This window comes from Schistocerca piceifrons, chromosome 7 (assembly GCF_021461385.2).
Source record: "Schistocerca piceifrons isolate TAMUIC-IGC-003096 chromosome 7, iqSchPice1.1, whole genome shotgun sequence".
NCBI lineage: Eukaryota > Metazoa > Arthropoda > Insecta > Orthoptera > Acrididae > Schistocerca > Schistocerca piceifrons.
The window spans coordinates 180,496,040-180,523,606 of NC_060144.1; positions in this window are offsets into that span (position 1 = coordinate 180,496,040).

A 27,567-nucleotide genomic window follows, 5' to 3' on the forward strand; every position below is an offset into this window, starting at 1 on the left:
CATGTCCACATAACCTATTATCTTTCTTTGTGTGTGAGGAAAGTTTGGCTGTACCTTTTTGTAACACCCTGTATATGTGATGCAGCAACACAGTTATCACCAATGAACTTTTTTTCCTTTTTTTCACATTTCTAATTATTTTTGATATTGATTGTGACTAATCAAATGTGGTATATTGTATGAAGATTGTGAAATATGTGTAAACTATGTATATGCTCAATATTTTGTGAAATGTGAAAATATGTAATATATGGGAATGCCAGGGACTTTGTTTGTTTGAATGTTAGAAACGATTTATCGTTTAGAAGTATTAGAATTCGCAACAGTAAGAGTTACAGTGAGGTCATGCGATTTCATTATTATCGTGTTGCACACAGCAGTTAATCGTTCATTTATTATTCTGCTAATCAGCACAATAAGTGATGATAAATTTTATGATTTTGAATTCTGACACAATTAAATTTTCCATCCGCCAACTACACTACCGGTCAAAAGTATACGATAACGTATCACAACTATGGATTTATGGTTAAAACAGGTATTTCGCCAGCCTAAGTGGCCGAGCGGTTCTAGGTGCTTCAGTCTGGAACCGCACGACTGCTACGGTCACATGTTCGAATCCTGCCTCGGGCATGGATGTGTGTGATGTCCTCAGGTTAGTTAGGTTTAAGTAGTTCTAAATTCTAGAGGACTGATGGCCTCAGAAGTTAAGTTCCATAGTGCTCAGAGCCATTTAAAACAGGTATTTCGTTTAGAATATTCTATCATTTCCCTGTTTCTATAACAAAACGAGTGGAAACATGTATAGTTAACTGGATGTTAGTAGAGAGGGCCACTGATAAGTATCAGCAACAGCAGTGATATGCCTTTACCTAAGACGATTCAAGTCAAATAGGCCTCATTCCTTCAGCTATCTGTGTAGGAATAAGTTCCCATTAGTTTATACACTGAAGCGCCAAAAAAACTGGTATAGGCGTGCGTATTCAAATACACAGATATGTAAATAGGCAGAATACGGTGTTGTGGTCGGCCTATATAAGACAGCGTTTGGCGCAGTTATTAGATCGGTTACTGCTGCTACAAAGGCAGGTTATCAAGATTTAAGTGAGTTTGATCGTGGTGTAACAGCAGGCGCACAAGCGATGGGACACAGCATCTCCGAGGTAACGATAAAGTGGCAATTTTCCTGTACGATCATTTCACGAGTGTACCGTGAATATCAAGAATCCGGTAAAACAATAAGTCTCCGACATCACTGCGGCTGGAGAAAGATCCGGCTGGAACGGAACCAACGATTACTGAAGAGAATCGTTCAACGTGACAGAAATGCAACCTTTCCGCAAATTGCTGCAGATTTAAATGCTGAGTCATCAACAACTGTCAGAGTGCGAACCATTCAACCAAACATCATCGATATGGGCTTTCGCAGCGGAAGGCCCATTCGTGTACCTTTGATGACTGCACGACACAAAGCCTTACGCCTTGCCTGGACTGTTGATGATTGGAAACATGTTGCCTGGTCAGACGAGTCTCGTTTCAAATTGTATTGAGTGGATGGACGTGTACGGATATGGAGACAAACTCACGAATCCATGGACCCTGCACGTCAGCAGCGGACTGTTCAAGCTGGTGGAGGCTGTGTAATGGTGTGGGGCATGTGCAGCTGGAGTGATGTGGGACCCCTGACACGTCTAGATACGACTGTAACAAGTGACGCTACGTAAGCATCCTGTCTGATCACCTGCATCCATTCATGTCTATTGTGCTTTCCGACGTACTTGGGCAATTACAGCAAGACAATGCGACACCTCACACGTCCAGAATTGCTACAGAGTGGCTCTAGGAACACTAATCTGAGTTTAAACACTTTCACTGGCCACGAAACTCCCCAGACATGAACATTATTGAGCATATTTGTGATGCCTTTAAACGTGCTGTTCAGAAGAGATCTCCACCCCTCGTACTCTTACGGACTTATGGACAGACCTGCAGAATTCATGGTGTCAGTTCCGTTCGGCACTACTTCAGACATTAGTCGAATCGATGCGTCGTCGTCTTGCGGCACTTCTGAGTGCTCGTGGGGTCCCTACACATATTGGGCAGGAGTTCCAATTTCTTTGTCTCTTCAGTGTAGTACATTGTGTGTATCAAGTCGTGTGTTTGTATACCTGATCATTACTTCGTAATGGAACGGCAGCAGGAGAGTGGAATTGAAAAAGTTGCTGTAAGTGTAGCTTTGCATCAGAAAGGCTGTTCTAGTAGGTCACTAGCAACAAAAGTGTGCATAGGCGCCGGCCGCGGTGGCCGAGCGGTTCTAGGCGCTTCAGTCCGGAAACGCGCAGCTGCTACGGTCGCAGGTTCGAATCCTGCCTCGGGCATGGATGTGTGTGATGTCCTTAGGTTAGTTAGGTTTAAGTAGCTCTAAGTTCTAGGGGACTGATGACCTCAGATAAGTCCCATAGTGCTCAGAGCCATTTGAACCATTTTGTGCATAGGCCAGTCTACAGTGGCGTATTGACTTCAGTTGTTCAAGAAAACTGGTGATAATGCAAGTTTTGCGCGATCTGGAAGACCCCGAGACACATTATACAGGGAAAATCAGTTCATTTGTTTAGAGAGGAAACGTCAACGGACTCGTACTGCAGCTGAAATTCACGAGGAAGTAAGTCTTATGCCAGCAGCTCTGATCGATGCCTTAACAGTGCAACGCCGTCTTCGTGAACAAGGTTTAAAGGGGGTCACAGCGGCCGAAGAACCGCTACTGCGCAAACAAAATAAACCGAAAAGATTGCATGTGGGTATAACAACACAAAAACTGGAGCGTGCAGCAATGGCTCCAGGTTTTATTAACGGACGAATTTATATTTGTAGCATTTGAAAGCCATCGTCGAAAATCTGCTCATCGACGTAGTAACGCCAACAGTAAAGCATTATGGAGAGTCGGCCATGGTGCGTGGATGCTTTGCCAGTGATCAAGTCGGAGATCTAGTGAGGATAAATGGAACATTAAAGAAGGAAGGATAATGCAGGACGCTATTCAACAATGCAGTTACATCTGGTGAGAGACTTATTGGTCGGAGATTTGTTATGCAGAAGGCGATGATCCCAAATATGCCTCTGAATTGTGCAGAGCTCATATTGATTAAAAGGAGAAAGTGAGTCTCTTGGTTTAAATCGCATTGAACTCTTATGGGATGAACTTGACAAGGAGGCCACAACATTGAAGTCATCTGATGTTGAAGAACTGTGAAATAATTTACAGATGTGCTGGACTGCGATATCTGCAAAAACACTACAAAATCTTGTCTGCAGAATGCCAAGGGTTTGTGCAGTAGCTCTGAGGGAAAAGGATGGATACTCTGAATAAGCTAAAATATAATCTATTTTGTGTCGTACTTAATATCAGAGACAGACAATATTTATTTTATTGGTCTATTTTATTTTTAAGAAGTGTTTGTACGTTGAAATAAAATATTTAGCTTTTAATCGTGGATGATCGAAAACTCTTGACCAATAGTGTACAGTATTTGCTTCCATGAGACTAGTCTGAGTTTAAATGTTTCTTACGCGAACCTAGTTCTAATCCTGATGAGTTCAAACACAAGTTGTCAGTTTATTTTACAGTTTTCTTACTATTTCAGTAAATTACGAATGTTAACTAGCCATACCTCCAGCTAACCATTCTCAGCTGAACAATTTTTACGACTCCTTTAATTAAGTCTTTGGAAAGACACGTTAACGAATTACCATTATTGTGATTAGTTGCAAGCATTCCCATATCGTTTTGGTTAGAGTAATTTCTAATTCGTATGTTATCGAGTCAGTGGATGCACATAATCATGGTCAATTTAATTAAGCGGAATGAAGTGAGAGGGTTACATATCGAGTCTAACGATGAATGTACTTACTCGTATGTGAAACAATTGAAGCAAAAAGAAAGTTAGTGTAGAAAGCTACAAGAAATGGAAACACCATAGAGACAGAACCAAATATCTACAAGAAATGCATCTTCAAACCTCAACATCAAACATTAGAACATATTCATTTGACCAGAACGGCTACATGCTTCAGAATTAAGCATTTGGTAGGGGACTGAGGGATCTCAGGAAATGTCTTCAAGCTATGGAGCATCCACGAATACATTGATGCAAGAGGCTAGATAAATAAATCAGAATATGGACATTAGAAAAGCAACTGCCTCTACTAATTTTTAGTTAGGGACAATAAAAATAGCAAAAACTAACAGCGTCTGAAGATAGATTTATGAAGTTAAAACAGAATTTAAATAATACCATATGGGTTACAAACTGCGTATCAGAACTGCGTGGAAAAGCCAAAACCAAACAGAATTAAAATCAGTTCATATATTTTACTGTAGAGGAATGGAGCAGGGAGGAAATTTAGGTGCGTTGAAAGCAAGAAAATTAAAACAATGTTACTTATAATGAATTAATTTCCTATTAGTTTTAAAAATAAACACAAGACATTCCATATAAATCATTCAAGTCCCTCCACCAACATGCATACATTTTGAAGAGAAGGTAGAAGAATTTTACACAGAGTTAACGGAAGTGATGAATAACGGAAAATCCCATTACTGTTTGACCTTTTCAGTGGTGCTGCCAATAGCAGAGAAAGTATGCAGTGGTTGTAAGATGTTTATTTGTCTCCAAGCACTGCTAAATTTTCTGTGTGTGTTATCTCTGCCTTCATATTGAAACGTCACCTTAGAAAAATTAGTGAATTACTGTGCTGATAAACCTCTTACGTTATTTGATTTTCAAATAGCTGAGCAGAACTGAACGTACTCAGACATTTCTCCCTTTACCTATTCTGATCAACACTAAACTGACACACAATATTTTTAGTGCAACGCAATCTGACTTTCAATAATCTCTACAAAAGAATGGCCCTGACTAACAATAACCTATACCTTTCATGAATCACTTACCACCCAAAAATCTTCGTTACTCAAACTACTGCAATACAGCGTGAGCCAATACTGCCAGCTGAATAAAAGATTCTAACTAATGAAGGCACTAACTACTGATAGGCATAGTTAGCAAATGAAATATTCTGACAGAGAACAAACAATGTATTTACCTTAATAATATTCGAAAGTCATACAAATATATCAGTTCATGATATCCAGTATTACAAATTTACTCTTTCTGATGGACACACGTCCAGATAGTCCGCTCTCAGAATTCTGCTCTCTCTCTCTCCCCACTTCCACCACTGCTGGCGGCTCACCTCCAACTGCGCAACGCTACGCGCTGTTCATATCCAACTGCCCAACGCTACAATAGCGAATATTACAATAATGCCAACCAGCCACAGACTGCATACAACACAGCCAGTGATTTTCATAGAGAGCGTTACGTGGCGTTATCAATATAAAAACCTAAACAGCCTACTTACAATATAAACACAAAGCGCGGTAAATAGAGCCAGCGCTGCGGGAAGGAATAGCGCTGCACTCCACCCCCCCCCCGCCCCCCCGCCCCCTGCCCCCCGCCCCCCCCCTGGGCGACAGTCATAATGTGGGGACAAGGGGCATGCCCCCTGCAGTTCCCGACAGCGCCACCCCGCGCGAACGGTCAACTTATTGTGGTCAAACTTTAATGCAGAATTATTTAATAAAATTTTCTAATATTTTGGTGCTCCTGCATCAACAACGTGATAGCTGCAATTAAACATAAAACTGTTGAAAGAGAAGCTGAAGTGCTGCACAAGTTTCAGATTTTCAACAGAAAAATCGCTATGCTTTCATATATACTCTTAGAGGTACTTTTACAACAATCCATCAGTTGCCATAGTGGTAACGCTGGTTCCTGTCATCTCACCAAAGCTAAGCGCTGTCAAGTGGGTGGGTGACTGTCCGGGTCTGCCGGGTGTTGCTGGCAAGTGGCCTGCACTCGGCCCTTGTGAAGCCAATTAAGGAGCTACTTGACTGAGAAGTAGCTGCTCTGATCATGATAACTGACAAGGGCCATGAGAGTGGTGTGCTGACCACATGTCCCTCCATATCTGCATCCAGTGAAGCCTGTTGGCTGATGATGACACGAAAGCCTGTCAGTACTGTTGAGCCTTCCAAGACCTGTTCGGTCGGAGTTTAGTTTTGGTTTCTGAGCCTCATTTCTATTTTTTAACTTTTTTAAATATTTTTACAGCAGTTTCTCAGTTACTACAACTGAGTGCTTGACCTTAATCACTTAATGTCCTGAAGTACTTTAGCGAAAATTGAAAGGCAGCAGATGGACAGCATCTGCGCCAACTCTATAAAGCCTTCATGTATCACACATTGATTATGCGTGTTAAAGGTATGGATCAGGAAAATCTCTACATGAACACTATCCATTATCAGAGAATTATAGTCCACGAAGAGTCGTCGTAATTTTTTAACGATCATGAAGCTCTGTATTTTGATCAGCTGGCTGAAGAAAAACGTCTGAACAGCAACAGAAGAGAGATGAAACAGTTGTATAATGAACGTGTAAGTGCTGTACCATAGGTACCTGAAGATTTTCGAATCATTTGTATGATTCCATTGTTATTTGTCACGTGCACATAGTAATCCAGTCGAGAATGGGTAAAACCCACTGGAGACAATAATTTCATTACATGGATGAAACCCACTCGAGGTAATAATTTCATTACGTGAGTACTCCGAGGGTGTTCATATATGTTGGCAAAAATACTTGTTCAAAACCGGTGGTAGGCAGAAAACATCTTCCGAGATTGTCCTAAATGCTTTCTCCGAAAATTATTTCGAGCAGTTAGTCTACGAACCCACGCGAATTGTAAATGGTTGCGAAAACACACTTGACCTCTTAGCCACAAACAATCCAGAGCTGATAGAGAGCATCATGACTGATACAGGGATTAGTGATCACAAGGTCGTTGTAGCTAGGCTCAATACCGTTTCTTCCAAATCCACCAGAAACAAACGCAAAATAATTTTATTTAAAAAAGCGGATAAAGTATCACTAGAAGCCTTCCTAAGAGACAATCTCCATTCCTTCCGAACTGACTATGCAAATGTAGACGAGATATGGCTCAAATTCAAAGATATAGTAGCAACAGCAATTGAGAGATTCATACCTCATAAATTGGTAAGAGATGGAACTGATTCCCCGTGGTACACAAAACAGGTCCGAACGCTGTTGCAGAGGCAACGGAGAAAGCATGCGAAGTTCAGAAGAACGCGAAATCCCGAAGATTGGCTAAAATTTACAGACGCGCGAAATTTGGCACGGGCTTCAATGTGAGATGCCATTAATAGGTTCCACAACGAAACATTGTCTCGAAATTTGGTAGAAAATCCGAAGAAATTCTGGTCGTATGTAAAGTACACAAGCGGCAAGACGCAGTCAATACCTTCGCTGCGCAGTGCCGATGGTACTGTTACCGACGACTGTGCCGGTAAAGCGGAGTTATTGAACGCAGTTTTCCGAAATTCCTTCACCAGGGAAGATGAATGGAATATTCCAGAATTTGAAACACGAACAGCAGCTAGCATGAGTTTCTTAGAAGTAGATACCTTATGGGTTGCGAAGCAACTCAAATCGCTTGATACGGGCAAATCTTCAGGTCCAGATTGTATACCGATTAGGCTCCTTTCAGATTACGCTCATACAATAGCTCCCTACTTAGCAATCATATACAACCGCTCGCTCACCGATAGATTTGTACCTACAGATTGGAAAATTGCGCAGGTCGCATCAGTGTTTAAGAAGGTAGTAGGAGTAATCCATCGAACTACAGACCTATATCATTGACGTCGGTTTGCAGTAGGGTTTTGGAGCATATACTGTATTTAAACATTATGAATCACCTCGAAGGGAACGATATATTGATACGCAATCAGCATGGTTTCAGAAAACATCGTTCTTGTGGAACGCAGCTAGCTCTTTATTCGCACGAAGTAATGGCCGCTATCGACAGGGGATCTCAAGTTGATTCCGTATTTCTAGATTTCCGGAAAGCTTTTGACACCGTTCCTCACAAGCGACTTCTGATGAAGCTGCGGGCCTGTGGGGTATCGTCTCAGTTGTGCGACTGGATTCGTGATTTCCTGTCAGGAAGGTCGCAGTTCGTAGTAATAGACGGCAAATCATCGAGTACAACTGGAGTGATATTAGGTGTTCCCCAGGGAAGCGTACTGGGACCTCTGCTGTTCCTGATCTATATAAATGACCTGGGTACAATCTAAGCAGTTCTCTTAGGTTGTTCGCAGATGATGCTGTAATTTACCGTCTAATAAGGTCATCCGAAGACCAGTATCAGTTGGAAAGCGATTTAGAAAAGATTGCTGTATGGTGTGGCAGGTGGCAGTTGACGCTAAATAACGAAAAGTGAGAGGTGATCCACATGAGTTCCAAAAGAAATCCGTTGGAATTCGATTACTCGATAAATAGTACAATTCTCAAGGCTGTCAATTCAACTAAGTACCTGGGTGTAAAAATTACGAATAACTTCAGTTGGAAAGATCACATAGATAATATTGTGGGGAAGGCGAACCAAAGGTTGCGTTTCATTGGCAGGACACTTAGAAGATGCAAAAAGTCCACTAAAGAGACAGCTTACACTACACTCGTTCGTCCTCTGTTAGAATATTGCTGCGCGGTGTGGGATCCTTACCAGGTGGGATTGAAGGAGGACATCGAAAGGGTGCAAAAAAGGGCAGCTCGTTTTGTATTATTACGTAATAGGGGAGAGAGTGGCAGATATGATACGCGAATTGGGATGGAAGTCATTAAAGCAAAGACGTTTTTCGTCGCGGCGAGACCTATTTACGAAATTTCAGTCACCAACTTTCTCTTCCGAATGCGAAAATATTTTGTTGAGCCCAACCTACATAGGTAGGAATGATCATCAAAATAAAATAAGAGAAATCAGAGCTCGAACAGAAAGGTTAAGTGTTCGTTTTTCCCGCGCGCTGTTCGGGAGTGGAATGGCAGGGAGATAGTATGATTGTGGTTCGATGAACTCTCTGCCAAGCACTTAAATGTGAATTGCAGAGTAGTCATGTAGATGTAGATGTAGATGTAGAAGTAACGTAAAACTTTTTTTTCTGAAAGTCAGGTGATATCAATCAAGGTTCCAATGCATCATACTATTCCCCACTATTTTGTCTACAAAACCTTATCTTTTAACCTAATCTCAATTCACTGCGGCGGCCTAACACCACCTTACTGGGAGGGCTTATATGTCCGCATGGTACCACTCCAATAGCCGACGTCGGAGCCACCATCTTGCTTCAACCATAACCTCCACATCATCCACGTACCGCTCCCTGCAGACTGAATCCTTCACCAGTCCAATGATGTTTCGTGAGCTTCTGTCGGGTGCGTAGATTAGTGTGATGCCTTACGGTTGATTGTGATCAGTCGATCACCTCGAATGAGATGTCAACACGTTACAACTTTGCAGGATTTACGGCTGTCTCCTGCCGGCCGGAACACGGAAAATCGAGCAGGTTTGCGCAACTTTGTTGCGAGATGACTCACGCCCAGACCAACGACTGACGATGCTTCCATTCACTGCCAGGTCTCCGTAGACATTTTACAAGCGTCCGTGAATATCTGCCATATTATTGTTTTCTGCTAAAAGAAACTCAATGACAGCTCTCTGATTGAAATGCACCTCCATTATATTTTGTGGGCTACGTAAAAAGCCGCCAACTATCACAACTTCATGAAACTATATGAACTGAAGCAGAAATATTCCACGATATTCCACAACAAACTCCGCATTTTTTCGACCGAAATTGGCCGTGAAAAGAAAATGTGTTGCATAACTAATTGGACGCCCCTCGTAGAAACAACCTGTTAAAGTTTGTCATTGGAAGGCACTTCCGTCCCATATGAGCGTCGCTATGCATCATACTAAACTGCTAAGTCATTTCGAAAGTAATGCTTCTTATGTCTTTGTACGTCTGAAGCAGATTATGTTGGGGAATATTAAAATTTTTTAACCTTCTCGATTACGTCTTGTTGATTTAGTTGCCACGTCTGATAATAAGGCGTGTATAAAACAGAGATGTGTCACTGGAAGGATCTCATCTGAACGAAATGCTCCCATTGAAATCCATCGACGCTTTCTAAAGTGGTACGGGGACGGTACAGTGGAAATCGGTAGTGTGAATCGGTGGAAACTACGTTTCAGTAGTGGGTAAATGGATGCGCACGACAAGCCATATCCAGTGGACATTGTTAAGTTGCGATTCCTCTCTATCAATTCATCCATGTTCTACAGCGGTTTACGAGCATGAAATTGTGCCCACAACTGAATGCCGCTTATAGTTACTTAGATGAGATATAACACACCGTTGGGTGGCTTGCGGAATATAAATGCAGAAATGTAGATGTAGAACCTTGGTTGTCGCAAAATGTGAGCGACATGTGTCCCATAGACGCTTACATGAAACCAAAACCATCTTCGAATGGAAATTTGTCGTGACCTGCTGGAGCAACATGAGCTTTAAGATGATAAGCTTTTGAACACCACGTAACTGTCCGGTTAAGTAAGTTTTTTTATTGACCGCTGAAATATTAATTTCCAATGTAAAGCTAGGACAATGGATATCAAACTGTTGCTGAATGATGGGAGAAAGGTGATAACTAAGAAAAAAATTCTTTCATTAATAGCTGTGTCGTGGTACAATGGTCTACTCGTAAGAGGCACGGCATCCACAGCGGACGGCTGTCTGCAAAAATATGAAATTGCAGTAATCAGTATACATTCTGGAATGGCCAATATATAACTGCACCGGGGCTGGTGCAGTTATCATTTACACTTGTCAAAGACTGTTATGAAATTATTTCTACTAACTGCAGTGCTTTAATGTTATTTGAAGAATATAAATAGTTGCCACAATGAAATTTTCATTCTGCAGCAGAGTGTGCTCTGATATGAAACTTCCTTGCAGATTAAAACTGTGTGCCAGACAGAGACTCGAACTCTTTTGCCTTTCGCGGGCAAGTGCTAAGTGCTCTATCATCTGAGTTACCCAAGGACGACTCACGACCCCCCCCCCTCCCCCCCTCTCACAGCTTTCCTTCGCCAGTACCTCGTCTCCTACCTTCCAAACTTCACAGAAGCTAGGAAGTTTATCAGTGCACTCACTCTCAGCTGCAGAGTGAAAATTTCATTCTGGGAACATCCCCCGAACTGCGCTAAAGCCATGTCTCCGCAATATCCTTTCTTCCAGGAATGCTACTTCTGCAAGTTACGCAGGAGAACTTCTGTGATGTTTCGAAGGTAGGAGACGAGGTACTGGCGGAAGTAAAGTTGTGAGGAGGGATCCTGCTTGGGTAGCTCACATGGTAGATCACTTGCCTGCGAAGTGCAAAGGTCTCGGGAGCGAGTCTCGGTCCGGCATACAGTTTTAATCTGCCAGGAAGTTTTAATATAAATAGTGTTTTTAATTAACTGAACAATAGTTTAATTTACAGTGTGAAATTAGACGGGAGTGTGTCGATTTATTTTTGTAGTTTGTCGTTGTCTGCAGTTTTTAAAACGCTGCTTCAAGGTGAGACAAATAGTGGAAAGTCGGAAAAAAGTACGCGTTAGTATTTAACCGCTCATATCTAGTAGATGAGAAGGTAAAACTAAATTTTTCTTGAAACAAATTATTGCTGGTTTATTTGGGAACAACATATATCAGTTACAGCTGCCTAACTTTTAACACAAACCTTTGAGTGTCAACATATGTATTCTTAGTCGCATCGTCTGGTAAGAGTACTCGAAATGTAGTCGAAGAGTACGCACGAACATAAAGCACAAGAAAATTCACCATGTCCTTCATAACCGGTGCATTCTTCATGCCGCCATTAGGAACAGTTATGACACTTAAATCAGTATTCCGTGACAGGCTCCTTGTAGACTTCATCACACCCTGGGCAATTCAAAACATCAGATCCCTCCTTGAATCTGGATCTGATTGAAGATCATTGAGCGGTTAAGTTCAGATTAATCCTAGAGATTCTCCGTTGTTGGTACTGGTATTTTGTCTCTTCTTAGTTTTGTCTGGTTTGACTTGTTTTTCTAACAATGGATTTAGTACGGAGACCCAGACAAAACCTCACATTTTTTTTCTATTTTGTTCTTTGTTGTGGTTCGATAATAATTTGGCAGTGGATGAATGCTGAATAGGCTTACACCGGTTCCTACATCAACTCTCTGAACTTCATTTGTGTCACTTTCTTGTTTTTTTTTTTTTTTTTTTTTTTTTTTTTCTTTCCTGGTGACCGGCGGGGTCAGGGATTTTCTCTGCCTCGTGATGACTGGGTGTTGTGTGATGTCCTTAGGTTAGTTAGGTTTAAGTAGTTCTAAGTTCTAGGGGACTGATGACCATAGATGTTAAGTCCCATAGTGCTCAGAGCCATTTCTTTTCTTGGTTACTGTACAGACAAATCATGTGTCACTGAGGAGCAGCATTTGTCCGTGGGCTCTTATTAAATTCCTCTGCCTTCTTCATTTGTTCGTAATTCGGCTCTCTCAGTGATTTCGGGTGGAGCCACGTATTCTGCTATTGTGAAGACACCCGTATTGAACGGGAACACTCCCACTGACTTGAAGGATTTCTCAGTTGTTTGGATTATGGCTACTCTAGAATATGCAGCAGGAAACAAAGCACTCGCATCAGTCTGTCTCATGGGTCTTCTTCGATTAGTAACCGATAGAAACGAAGAAGGAGGTAGGAGGTATTGACAGTATTAGCGTAGTCTTTTCCGCTATCTTACAGCGTGCTTTTAACAGATGCGCCACACAGTTAAAAAAATATCACAAATGTCAGTCAGTGCCTGGTTCCTTTGTCGCGCCGTGGTTTCTTCCTCACCGAACGGTGATTCTTTAGACAATTATTTTCTAATGTATACCTAGATAGTGCCTATTGCTTAGGGGTACACAACTTAAATATTGCAGAATTTGAAACGAAAACTTATGTTTAACTGCTACAACCAATAAATCTGCCGGAGCTGTTCAAAATTATATGTTATGGAGTCGCTATAGAATCAACAAAAGAATGTAGTTTTTCGTTGTCTGTCAGCGCTGCGATTGTAATTAATGCCACCGTGCTGTTGCCAGACACGTGCTGTTACCCTATTTACTCTTTGTTTTGATAGACTACTGGCCATTAAAATTGCTACACCACGACAATGACGTAGTGCAGACGCGAAATTTAACCGACAGGAAGAAGATGCTGTGATATGCAAATGATTAGCTTTACAGAGCATTCACACAAAGTTGGTGCCGGTGGCGACACCTACAACGTGCTGACATCAGGAAAGTTTCCAACTGACTTCTCATACACAAACAGCAGTTGACCAGCGTTGCCTGGTGAGACGTTGTTGTGATGCCTCGTGTAAGGAGGAGAAATGCGTACCATCACGTTTCCGACTTTGATAAAGGTCGGATTGTAGCCTATCGCGATTGCGGTTTATCGTATCGCGACATTGCTGCTCGCGTTGGTCGAGATCCAATGACTGTTAGAAGAATATGGAATCGGTGGGTTCTGGAGGGTAATACGGAACGCCGTGCTGGATCCCAACGGCCTAGTATCACTGGCGGTCGAGATGACAGGCATCTTATCCGCATGGCTGTAACGGATCGTGCAGCCATGTCTCGATCCCTGAGTCAACAGATTGGGACGTTTGCAAGACAACAACCATCTGCACGAACATTTCGACGACGTTTGCAGCAGCATGGACTATTAACTCGGAGACCATGGCTGCGGTTACCCTTGACGCTGCATCACAGACAGGAGCGCCTTGCGATGGTGTATTCAACGACGAACCTGTTTGCACGAATGGCGAAACGTCCTTTTTTCGGATGAATCCAGGTTCTTTTTACAGCATCATGATGGTCGCATTCGTGTTTGGCGATATCGCGGTGAACGCACATTGGAAGCGTGTATTCGTCATCGCCATACTGGCGTACCACCCTGCGTGATGGTATGGGGTACCATTGGTTACACGTCTCGGTCACCACTTGTTCGCATTGACGGCACTTTGAACAGTGGACGTTACATTCCATATGTGTTACGACCCGTGGCTCTACCCTTCATTCGATCCCTGCGTAACCCTACATTTTAGCAGGATAATGCACGACCGTATGTTGCAGGTCCTGTACGGGCGTTTCTGGAAAATGTTCGACTGCTGCCCTGGTCAGCACATTCTCCAGATCTCTCACCAACTGAAAACGACTGGTCAATGGTGGTCGAGCAACTGGCTCGTCACAATACGCCAGTCACTACTCTTGATGAGCTGTGGAATCGTGTTGAAGCTGCATGGGCAGCTGTACCTGTACACGCCATCCAAGCTCTTTTTGACTCAATGCCCAGGCGTATGAAGGCCGTTATTAAGGCCAGAGGTGGTTGTCGTGGGTACTGATTTCTCAGGATCTATGTATTCAAATTGCTTGAAAATGTAATGACATGTTAGTTCTAGTATAATATATTTGTCCAATGAATACCCGTTTATCATCTGCATTTCTTCTTGGTGTAGCAATTTTAATGGCCAGTAATGTATTTGTTGTTATTTGAGTTTGATTGGCGGCACCTGTAGCGATGGAAGCTTTTGCAATGCAGGCAGATGCTGACCCTAGGCTCCCCGTTATTAGTAATAGTAACCTCAATCTTGCAGGGGATTCTTATTTTTGGTCCTGTTCATCAGAGACAAGTGTAAACGTAAACATCACTCACGGATTAGGCCTTAGATCTCTTCAACTGGCCGACTGCTACCTAGAAGGTAATTGAGGAGCGATCTGTGATGGTGGGACATAGGGTCAGTGTGTCGCCAATCCCTACAGCCCTTACTGCCAGCAGATGGATCCTGATGATGCTGCTGCTTCTTTATTCTAGTAGCTACTCATTTAGCCTCACAAGGGCTGAATGAACCCTTAATAGACCCTCTAAATCAGAAAAGACTCGAAAAGATTCCGGAAACAGAACTTGGGCCCTTCCACATCAAAGGCATCGATTTTCCGTTCAATTTGTTTCTTTCTCTCTCTATTTCAGGGTGGTCGGTTTTGTGCGGACGTCACATGACGTCTGTATGACGTCTATTGCTGAGAAGGTTACTTAGTTTCCTTTTATTTTAGAGGGTGACCAGTATACTAAATTAACGTGCTGGGCTACCATGCTGGCTTCTTTTCCTTGAAAGGCATTGTCATTGCAAAAATTGACACTAGCTGACGTTTCTTAAGGAACAACTGATAGTTTTTAAGGAACAACTGCCATTTGCTGCACAACAATGGAGAAATGTACAGAACGCCCTACGAACGATAGTAAAAAGAAAAATAGAGGGGTGGTACATATTAATTCCAGGGAATTGTTGACATTCGACGCTTCAGGCAGTACGCTGTTTGACGGAGGTTGTTGTGAAACCAATAAATATGATTTTCCGTGTGGTATGGTAAGGTAAGAGTTGAGTGCTTACGATCGTGGACAAGCAGTTGGACGGCTCGAAGCCGGTCAAAATTGTCACTGCAGGGGCCACAGTGATGGGTGTGTCGAAGAGTGTCATCTCGAGATTAAAAAAGGCCACTGAAGGTAGAAATGCTATGCGAAAGAAGTCATGTGTTCGTAGACGAACCACCGCACCGTAAGAAGGTCGATACATAGGCCTAGTTGCGAAAACGAACCGACATCTCCCTCCTAGGCAGATGGCTGCAGACCTTGCAACTCTTTCTCAACGATGGCACGGTAGAAGTGGGATGGATTTAAAAGGCTTTTACTCTAGGGGTGAGATACGTATGTACTGAGTTTCATGTGGACCATCACTGCCCGTGATTATTCCTGTCCAACGCTGTCTCTGATCCTTAACAACTGTCAAGCAGTGTGGGTCACAGATGGGGCCTAGCAATCGGCGTTTGTCTTGATCGGGTATCGCCCGACCACTGGAGCATTATGACCAGAGGTGAGATGCGGAGTCACCACTGTGACTTCGAATCAAAAAGACAGTGGTTCAGGTCCTCACAAGACTAGGCTGAATGCCCGAATTTTCAGCTTCAGGTCAGAGAAGAAGACAAAGTTCCACATAAAACAACAGTTTTATTGACCATGGAACTCATTGACCACCGCGCAGTCCCGATCAACACCTCCAGACTTTCATCTCTCTGAAAGTTGGGCTAAGTGGCCAGCGTTTTCCAGAGTCAGATGCTGTCGCCAAAACTGTAAAACAACGGCAAGCCTCGGCATGCAGATGCTTCTTCGTCGTTGGCAAAAGTGCAACGTCATGGTGACTCTGGAAAATGACAGTGTGAAGCTGAATTCTCGATCTATTTATCTGTTTGATTGTGACTGCCGTATCTGCTGCAGTTTTCATGAAAACAAACCAGATGCATAGTTGAGGCAGAGGCAGGGGTCCAAAGGGTGCGGTCTGCGCTGGATACTAGCTCCTTAGGGATGACAAAATTTGCTAGATTCTGCGGCACGAGTCGAGAAAGAGTAATATTTTCGTCGTTTCATTACTGATATGTATGGGAACAGGCAAACTAGAGAGTTTTTTGACTGGATTTGACCCTTTTACTAGAGTGCATCGACAGGTTTCTGTCGAAAAATCGTGGAACGCGTATCAGATCATTTTCCTGTTTAAGAGTCCAGAAGCTCATTAATATCTGAGAAACGTGAGCTTCCCACAACTGTAAAAGTGTAGTTTACAACTGGTACGATATTTCTGAAGATGCTATCCTTGAATGAATTCTGCACCTAAGAAGATTTCAGCAAGCTGTCAAAATTCCAAAGGAAGAGTATTTCGGTTGGACATTTTTAAGATTCTTACAGTTGGTGGCTGAATATAAATATTTCCCAACCATGAAGTTAATGTTTTTCTTAACTTTGTCTGATTTGGTAGCGTCATGTTAGAGGATTTTTTTCAAAATTCAGACTATTTAAGATTTATTTTAGGTCCCTTTCTGTTAAGCACGACTTTCTAGTTTAACGATTTGGTCAGTCGAAAATAGTGTAAGGAAAAGTATTAATTTTTAAGAGGCAATTTCAAAAGTTTGCTACAGAAAAAGCCACTTTTCACGAAGAACATCATCAGCTATTTGTACAAATAATTAATAATTAATTAAAGTGTGTTACTTAAAAAAAGCGTTTTACTTATCTGATTCCTTTCATAAAAACTGTTTTTAAAATAGTTAACGTGAGACTCTATTTACTTAAGAACTTGTAGCATAAAGTCGACAAAAATTATTCGATGTATTTGTGCGGTTGGTGTGAGGTGAAGGGGGGAGGTGACAAAGCTCCACAACTTGTCCCAAACTGCCTATCTACATCACTGAGCTTTGGAATGGCCCTCGTGTATTACATAATTTTGAAACATTCCTGTTACGTTATTTAGAAACAGCAAGTTTCGTGCACTCATACACAGCATTATCTGGAGGTACCAGAAATGAACCGAGTGCTCAGGTGACAGAGTGGCTTTGCATTTTTGATTATACGCTACATCACTGTGAATAATATCGCTTGGCACAACTGAGACTCACCAAGAGGTAAGTCGTTCGACACTTACTTTTGCAGGCTCTATGAATGCTTACGCGTAGAGATTTTATTGTTCTCTCACAGGGATCAGATAGCCCTCTGGCGAACACTTAAAAAACAAAGAACAGCCGAGCGGGCCTCGCGAATGCATTCTGCCCGCCGGTATCTGACAGGGCGCGAGTTTGTATGAGAATAAGGAGTGGGCGACGGGCTGGGGCAGTTGTGCAGGAAGCTATCGCATAAATCCGAATCAGCGTAATTGGCTCGTAATTACAGCCTATTAGCTGCCCCGGGGCTGCTTTGGTTTATCGCTGGCCTCGTCCGCTGTGACGTATTGCGGCGCTCGCGTGGGGCACTAGCCCGCTCCGTGTTGCAGTCTGATAAGCTTTGTAGCCGAGTAACAGTACAAGTTTCCGAACGTTGAACCCTACGAGGCGGTATGTGGGAGACGTCATGGTCCCAGTTTCCCAAGGGACTTAAAATCTAAATAAAACAAATATTTGTGAAAATGGCAACGTCAGTAATAAAAAAACTACTTCATTGCTGAAAGTCTCCTCCCTATCTTCGAACTGAATTGCGCACACGAATCATGAGACTTCAAAAAATGCCATAAATATGTGCCCCCTTTTATGCAAAATATTGACCCAAAAACAAACGCTATCCGACAATGGCTTAATGGAAATAGCAGGAGCCGCTTTCATTGCATAATAGGAAAGAGACTAGGGTGTGAAAAAATGTTTGAATGACTGAGATCACGATTATACATGGTACTGGTCCCGCATGGTTGAGAGGCGCTTATATGACGTCCGTTATAGGTAGATCACGTTCAATGAGGATGTGCAACCTCAGACTGTAAGCTTAACGTCCCTCCATTAAAAATGGGTATCCACCAAATTTTTGTTAACATAACCTTGAACATAATTTTATCCACATTTTGCTACTGTGAGCGTGACTATACCCACTAAGAAATATCAGGAAACCTTGCTCAATGTTAAATGAACAAACACATTTCGATAGCCATAGTTGTTTTAGTAATTTGAAAGATTTACTTTAAATTTATTAGTTGCATATATCAACTTCTCGAAACGCAGATCTTTGACGGTATGTGATAAACTTTGATCATGTCAGCATGGTTGAGAACTGACCTCTCTTATTGGCAGATCACGTGCAATGAGGATGTACAACCTCACACTGCAAGCCTAACGTCTATCCTTTCGTAGCCTTATTAATGCTTACTTACCTTACAAGCTGCAAATGCATGGAAAAAATTCGAAATACTCCTGCTGATAGTAGTTGCTTTCACTTTGACTAAAGATTCCGCAGAAGCCGTATCGTCCTTAGTGATTCATCGTCGGGTGTGACTATTGGTTACCGTTGCAGCCTCTGGATCACAGGGTCCTGGGTTCGATTCCCGGCCAGGCTGAGAATTTTCTCTGCCCGGCGACTGGGTGTTTGTGTTGTACTCATCATTTCATCATCATAATTCGTGATAGTTGCTAGATTGGACTGTGTAAAAAAGTTGAACTCTGTAAAAATTGGGACTTTGTACGGGCGCTGATGACTTCGTAGTTGAGCGTCCCACAAACCAAACATCATCATCATCGGACGTGGTATGGAGGGGCATGGGGTCAGCACACCGTCCTCAGAGCCATTGGGACGTTTCGCACTCCGAGCCGCTACCTCACAGTTAGGTAGTTCCTCAGTTGGCATCACGAGGCTAAGTCCACACTGCTCCAGTTTTCTCACCAAGGTAAATTCGCTGGCTACCGGAAATCGAACCCGGATTCACAACGTGAGGATCTGTCGTTTTGGTCACTCGACTTTTTCGGCGGACTGCTATAAGAAGACTATACATTTGACTAAGAGTTTGATATTTCTTATGTAGACTTAAAGCATACCTTCGAAGTTGGAAAATATTTTGTTTGCTATTAACAACCAGCCCTTGATATGACTGCAGAACTGTATGGTATTTTTGATTACGACAACAGGATTACAACAAAAGGACTATCAAATACTTTCTAAGTTTCTATATGACCTGTCATACTGTTTACAAATTATTGGGAGAAAGCGACTGGGTTTTCTTTTCTCAGCCATCTGATTCTATGCAGTCATTTAATATTTCTTTTTTTGCTGCATTTAAAACAGATCAACTAGGGTTTTAGAAACATTAGTTATTAAATCCTCTTGGTCATTGATAAATGGTTCGCTGTCAATTTGTCACTAAACCTCCAAAACGCACGTTATATGTAGTCCAGAATTTGTAATAGTTTTCCTCCTAGAATAAAATCTGATGGAAAGGAGAGGTTAAAAGTCGCAAATTAATGGGATTATAACTCGATAACAAATTCAGTCGGGAAGAACATACCATAGAACTGATGAAACTTCTAAACAAATCTTAATTTGCAATGCGGACGCTGTCAGACACAGGTGACATAAAACCAGAGAAAACTGACGTATTTACCTTACTCAGATTGCATTAGCGCATTAGAAATCATATTTTGGGGTAACTCACCAAGACAAACTAACACTTCCCGAGTGCAAAAGCTTGAAATAAAAATTAATGAGAATTATTTGTGGCGTGAGCCCAAGAGCGACCTGAAGATTCGTGTTCAAGGAATGGGAGTGCTAAACACTGGTTCACAGTTTATTTATCCCTTAATGACATTTGTCATAAATAATGCACCCATTTTTCAAATCAACAGCTGAGTTCACGGCATCAACATTAACAATAACAATTATTTTTCATAAAGAGATTAAATCACTAACTTTGGTCCAGAAACGTGACCATTACTCAGGAACACACATTGTAATTAATTTGCCAGCAACTATAAAAAGTTTAGCTACTGGTAAAGCACAATTTAAAACGAGCGTAAAATATTTATTTGCGGCCAACCGCCACTCCATTGAATTTATTTCTACAACCAATTGTTGTATATACTATTAATAATAACAAATAGCGTGGGTGTTACGTAAAAGTTACCGTGTACACATTTTCGGAGCAGTAATGCAATTAGTGAATTGTTGCAAACTGCCTTCTATTTGATAACGAGTGGCTAGACTAGCCTAAGAAATAATTTATGATTGTCACAGCCCATAAATTTACATTTCTGTTAAGAGCTTAGTAGTAACATTAAATAAAAGGACTTTCAGACCTTTTTTTTTTTACACATTATACTTCTTGAAGACCATCCCACGTAGGGTCTATGGGGGGAACATTAGCATGTCACTTATTTTGTAAATATATATTATGTATTTTTGTTTTTACGACGTTTTCTACCTCCTTGATGATTCCTACATTATGGATCAATGGAGCAAGAAGTATATTTGTCTTTATGTTCTCGGAATAAACCTTCATCCACAGGTTAAGTACATATTAATACACAAATGATTAAAATTAGATAAAATTACGTGATCTCTAACTGTGCGAATTCAGTGTTGTATGCTACAGTCTTGAAGCCTTGTGACCCGGAATCAGGGCCTGGGTACATTCCTATCTTCCTCCACATAGATTTTACACGAGACCACATACCATCAACAGTGGGCTGGAGGAATGTGACGAAGAAGTTGGCAACCACGAATATCCAACACACGCTCAGTAGGTGACTTGTCAGGCAAAGGTGCAGCCCAGGGAAGCAGGGTACGATTAGTTCTTCAAAAAAGGGTTGTGCCTCTTAGCCATCCCTGCCTGAAATCGTCATCGCCATCATAATCATCACTATCATCTTCATCCACCATCTTCATCATCACCCATTTGACATCCACTCCTTAGCCGGCCAGTGTGGTCGAGCGGTTCTAGGCGCTTCAGCCTGGAACCGCGCGACCGGTACGGTCGCAGGTTAGATTCCTGCTTCGGGCATGGATGTGTGTGATGTCCTTAGGTTAGTTAGGTTTAAGTAGTTCTAAGTTCTAGGGGACTGAGGACCTCAGATGTTAAGTCCCATAGTGCTCAGAGCCATTTGAACCATTTGAACATCCACTCCTTTGATAAAGACCTCTTTCCGAGTTTTGCATGCATTACATTCTTCCATTATGTCAAGCAAGGGGTCTAGACACTCAATGACATTGGAAACTTGAGAAGGTCCGTCGAGTCAGCTAACATGGAGATTGCTAATTGGAACTCGGTCGGGAAATAATCGAACAAAGGCAAGATTTGAATAACTACAATCTTTAATTGCTCTCCTGAGACAGAATTGGATAACGACTTGAATGAAAGTACACTACTCTTGACTGCAAAATCTCATGGAGGCAGGTACATGGCTAAGTATGAGTAAAAGCAGAGGCAGAGTGACTACTACAAATCCAGGCCATGGGCCTGACCAACATAGACGTCCCTCTTGGATCGCTGTCTGTACTAAAGCCGGCCGCGGTGGTCTAGCGGTTCTAGGCGCTCAGTCCGGAGCCACGCGACTGCTACGGTCGCAGGTTCGAATCCTGCCTCGGGCATGGATGTGTGTGATGTCCTTAGGTTAGTTAGATTTAAGTAGCTCTAAGTTCTAGGGGACTGATGACCATAGATGTCAAGTCCCATAGTGCTCAGAGCCATTTGAACCATAGATGTTAAGTCCCATAGCGCTCAGAGCCATTTGAACCATTTTTTAAAAAAGTTGTCACAGCTCTTAACGTATATATTTTACAGGCCTTCTTTACCGGGAATGTTTATCTAGTTTTGATCCATACTGCCATGTCTCAAAATACGAAACATTTTGTGAAAAGCATGTATATCTCGCGAAAAGACCGTGAATATAAAATTATACAGATTCGACCTCACACCGAGACTTACCAACCCTTCTTCCCAAACACCATGCGTAACACGAAGAGGAAAGGAGGAAGTCACAGCGGTACACGAAGTGCCCCCCGAACACACCATAAGGTCGCTTGCAGAGTGTAGACACAAATATAGATGTAGACAGCGGTAAATACTATAACGCCGCAACAGGAGAATGTGTACCGGTACCACAGACCACCTTAAATGGCAATCGATGCTAACGTCCTACCTCTGCGAGGAATTTTTGAGAAGTTGACCGTGAGATAACCTAATGGACTCAGAACAATCAAACTGGGATTCGAGTCCGAAACACTCCAGCAGATTAAAAAAAAAATGTTTCAAATGGCTCTGAGCACTATGGAACTGAACATCTGTGGTCATCAGTCCCCTAGAACTTAGAACTACTTAAACCTAACTAACCTAAGGACATCACACACATCCATGCCCGAGGCAGGATTCGAACCTGCGACCGTAGCAGTCACGCGGTTCCGGACTGAGCGCCTAGAACCGCTAGACCACCGCGGCCGGCCCAGCAGATTATAAACAATAGTAAATGGTGGATCAGGAACAGACGTTCTCCCAGCGCAAAAGCAAGTTGTAACATTAGATATTAAAAGCAATCGCCAGCCTAATTAGGCATTCTTGTATCTAGCAATATGATAAAGCAGAAGGAAGTACTAAGGCTAACCTGACCTTCCTTGACATACACACTAAACTCTTTCCTTATATTTGTTGACGCTATAACACAGTAACCTAACCTTGCAGGTAAGTGTGATACTAACTAGTAAGTCAGATAAACAAATGACCAATGCGATAATAAATAGCAACATATGCCTCTCAACAACATGTACCTTAAATGAACTAGATGCACCAGTTTATACACCCAATTACCGACACACATGAAACTAGTAGCAATACTGAAAAGGAAAAAGATCGAAATCAGGGGGTCTAGTAATGATCATACTCTGTTATTTCATTGCTTAGAACAGAGTCTCTATGCCTGTGCATTAACCAACTTGTATTAGAATAGATAACACAGTAAATAGTTCTTTCTTAACGTGGTTTGAAGCAACTAAAGAGAATGCAAATCTAGCTACATGGTCTCTGAAGGAGCCTTTACATTGCTTCAATAACTAATTAGCCCAGTACATAAGGACCCTTAAACTTTCATGGTTTTAGAAACCATGCTCATTAACAAAACTACACTAGTTTGTGTGAGAAATGGTGAATATTCTTATCATTAATTATCATTTAAGGAAAGCACGACAAACTATAACTCTTTAAATAACAAATGTGTTTTCATAAGCAGTCTTTTGACCTACTCAAAATTATAATTGGCTGTGTAAATGAAAAGACAACATTAAATTCAAGTTCAACCACTTTTTCATAATAAATTACGACACTCGGAATTAAATTCACTAGGATAGTATTCCTGTCCAGGTTTGTGATTTGGGATAATGACGGGTGTAAAAAATGGCTCTGAGCACTATGAGACTTAACATCTATGGTCATCAGTCCCTTAGAACTTAGAACTATTTAAACCTAACTAACCCAAGGACATCACACAACACCCAGTCATCACGAGGTAGAGAAAATCCCTGACCCCGCCGGGAATCGAACCCGGGAACCCGGGCGCGAGAACGCTACCGCACGACCACGAGCTGCGGACGTGACGGGTGTAAGATAGAGTTTTTAGCAACACCATGATTATTGTGAAAATCAACCAAATTTCACAAACACCTGCTCCATTTACAGAGTACCAAATATAAACAATGTAGTGGAAGGCTGGTGGCACTGGTGGTGCAATTTTCAGTCGCTGTTAACTTGGTGGTGATGTAATCATAGCAATACTATTGGCCTCACCCTGTTACATATCTTCTTAGTGTCGGAATTGCATTTTTATAGGGCCAAAAACCATGCCATGATAACGGTATCACCAAAGCATCCGAAGCCTATAACTACTGCCCTTAAGCTCTTCTGTCCTCAAAACTCCAGGAATATGAGCCACAATGATCCGCTACTGGTAGCAATGTGTTAACCACCGCACTGCTCAGCCCAGACTCTTAATCCGTCACAAAGAACGAGTTGCCACTTGCGCGCCAACCACATCTTTTCCACTGCGACAGGCTACTTCCGCAGCTGCGATGCTTCCCCGCACCTTTTACATTTGACCATACGTTTCCTGACTATGGACCAAGTCATTTACAGTACATGACATAACAATCATTTCAGTAGTTATTTAAATTCACGAGCACAATTTAAACAACATCGTTCAAAAGTTTCACTTAACTGAAACATGTATACATAGTCAAAGAATTTCCTTGACAGATACAACATTATACATAAGCAATACTACAAAATGACACAGAAAATACAAATACAAAATAGATAAAAATAGGTGATACAAGTGGAAGGGCTTCTTGATTAAGTGGAATTTTCTTAATAATATTTATTAGAGCAAACAAACTAGTACAATGATTCCTACAAATAGTGCCTCAATTTTTGTAAAATCTATACAACGGTGCCTCCAACGGGCACAAGAAGACATGGTTGTTGCACCTAGCTGTTACCTTAAGCTAAAGAAGAAAGAGAGGGATTGTGCACAGTTATTAATTTTTAACAACACAATGTTACTATTTAGAAACATCCCGGATATTAAAACTTACACTACAACTGTCGTCAGCACCAGTACTAAGACAGTGAAACACAACTTAACCTTAAACTTGACCAATCAGCGTACAATCATGTAACTCATATGTTGCTCTCAGCACCTTATTAAACAATACTCTTCTCAAGGTTCTTCGTGAGTGACTGGCAGTTGCGTCAGGCCCCCTTTTGATGTGGCCGTTTATGAGGGCCCCACCACAGTCGGCAAGACTTTCAAGTCCGTTGCTCCACCCAGCGGCAATCAATCCGCCCGTCCAAGGTTTATGCCATCGGCACACAGTATCAGTTAGTTAACGTTGACGTGACGCTCCGCGAGTTTTGTCACGTCACTTGCTCCTGTTTAACGTTAGGAAGCCATTGCGTCATTTGACACAGAAAATAAATTCTGCGATATTTGGGCGAGAAGAACCAATAAGAAACAAGCACGCTCCCTATGTCACAAACACAAAGCGAGATGCCACATTTGTCGTGTCCAGTAATTCAGTAGTTCATATTCCGTTGGTTTTCATATTCCATTGGTTTCATGTTATACCTTACACTTTACTGATATACGCTGTTTGTAAGCATTAGCTCTCTGAAAGTCTCAAGAACAAATCGTTATTGGTGCGATTTGTTGCAATAAAATACTGGTGGTTAAAGAATTTCTGTAGTTGGTTATTTTCGCTTTATAGCTCTTGTGAAATAAAAGTAAGCCGTTTTAAGACAACGGCGCACTGAATATTCATGAAAATTGATAACAAAGCCTTTAGAAGTCCCTAACATAAAATACACTCCTGGAAATTGAAATAAGAACACCGTGAATTCATTGTCCCAGGAAGGGGAAACTTTATTGACACATTCCTGGGGTCAGATACATCACATGATCACACTGACAGAACCACAGGCACATAGACACAGGCAACAGAGCATGCATAATGTCGGCACTAGTACAGTGTATATCCACCTTTCGCAGCAATGCAGGCTGCTATTCTCCCATGGAGACGATCGTAGAGATGCTGGATGTAGTCCTGTGGAACGGCTTGCCATGTCATTTCCACCTGGGGCCTCAGTTGGACCAGCGTTCGTGCTGGACGTGCAGACCGCGTGAGACGACGCTTCATCCAGTCCCAAACATGCTCAATGGGGGACAGATCCGGAGATCTTGCTGGCCAGGGTAGTTGACTTACACCTTCTAGAGCACGTTGGGTGGCACGGGATACATGCGGACGTGCATTGTCCTGTTGGAACATCAAGTTCCCTTGCCGGTCTAGGAATGGTAGAACGATGGGTTCGATGACGGTTTGGATGTACCGTGCACTATTCAGTGTCCCCTCGACGATCACCAGTGGTGTACGGCCAGTGTAGGAGATCGCTCCCCACACCATGATGCCGGGTGTTGGCCCTGTGTGCCTCGGTCGTATGCAGTCCTGATTGTGGCGCTCACCTGCACGGCGCCAAACACGCATACGACCATCATTGGCACCAAGGCAGAAGCGACTCTCATCGCTGAAGACGACACGTCTCCATTCGTCCCTCCATTCACGCCTGTCGCGACACCACTGGAGGCGGGCTGCACGATGTTGGGGCGTAAGCGGAAGACGGCCTAACGGTGTGCGGGACCGTAGCCCAGCTTCATGGAGACGGTTGCGAATGGTCCTCGCCGATACCCCAGGAGCAACAGTGTCCCTAATTTGCTGGGAAGTGGCGGTGCGGTCCCCTACGGCACTGCGTAGGATCCTACGGTCTTGGCGTGCATCCGTGCGTTGCTGCGGTCCGGTCCCAGGTCGACGGGCACGTGCACCTTCCGCCGACCACTGGCGACAACATCGATGTACTGTGGAGACCTCACGCCCCACGTGTTGAGCAATTCGGCGGTACGTCCACCCGGCCTCCCGCATGCCCACTATACGCCCTCGCTCAAAGTCCGTCAACTGCACATACAGTTCACGTCCACGCTGTCGCGGCATGCTACCAGTGTTAAAGACTGCGATGGAGCTCCGTATGCCACGGCAAACTGGCTGACACTGACGGAGGCGGTGCACAAATGCTGCGCAGCTAGCGCCATTTGACGGCCAACAACGCGGTTCCTGGTGTGTCCGCTGTGCCGTGCGTGTGATCATTGCTTGTACAGCCCTCTCGCAGTGTCCGGAGCAAGTATGGTGGATCTGACACGCCGGTGTCAATGTGTTCTTTTTTCCATTTCCAGGAGTGTATAATGTCATTGTTAGTAGGGTTCAGCATAGCGTAGTTAGTAAATGCTCCGCTTTGCGGAAAAGCGGACTGAATGCTATAGGGTTCGTGTCCTACCGTATTCAAACTTTTCTTCCCCTACGTGTCTTCTAAAAGATTGTGCGACTTCCTCATCAAATAATTTCTGTAATATTTAATGTTATGTAAATATAAGTGCACCCTCTGTCTGGAGTAAATTTGTTCTGTCAGGAGTGAGTTTGTTCCATTGGGGAACTTTTATAACCTGATGTCCTAACTGACTGGGCATGTACTGTATCTTTCATATTTGTCTCATTACATCTTCATAGATACAGTTTTTACTTCCGGTATGTATGTCATGTACAGAACAACACGACTAGCGGATGGACAAGTGGGCAAACGTGTGTTTTAATAGAGCTGAAGGAAGAATTTTATGCACGTTGGTCTTCGTAAACGC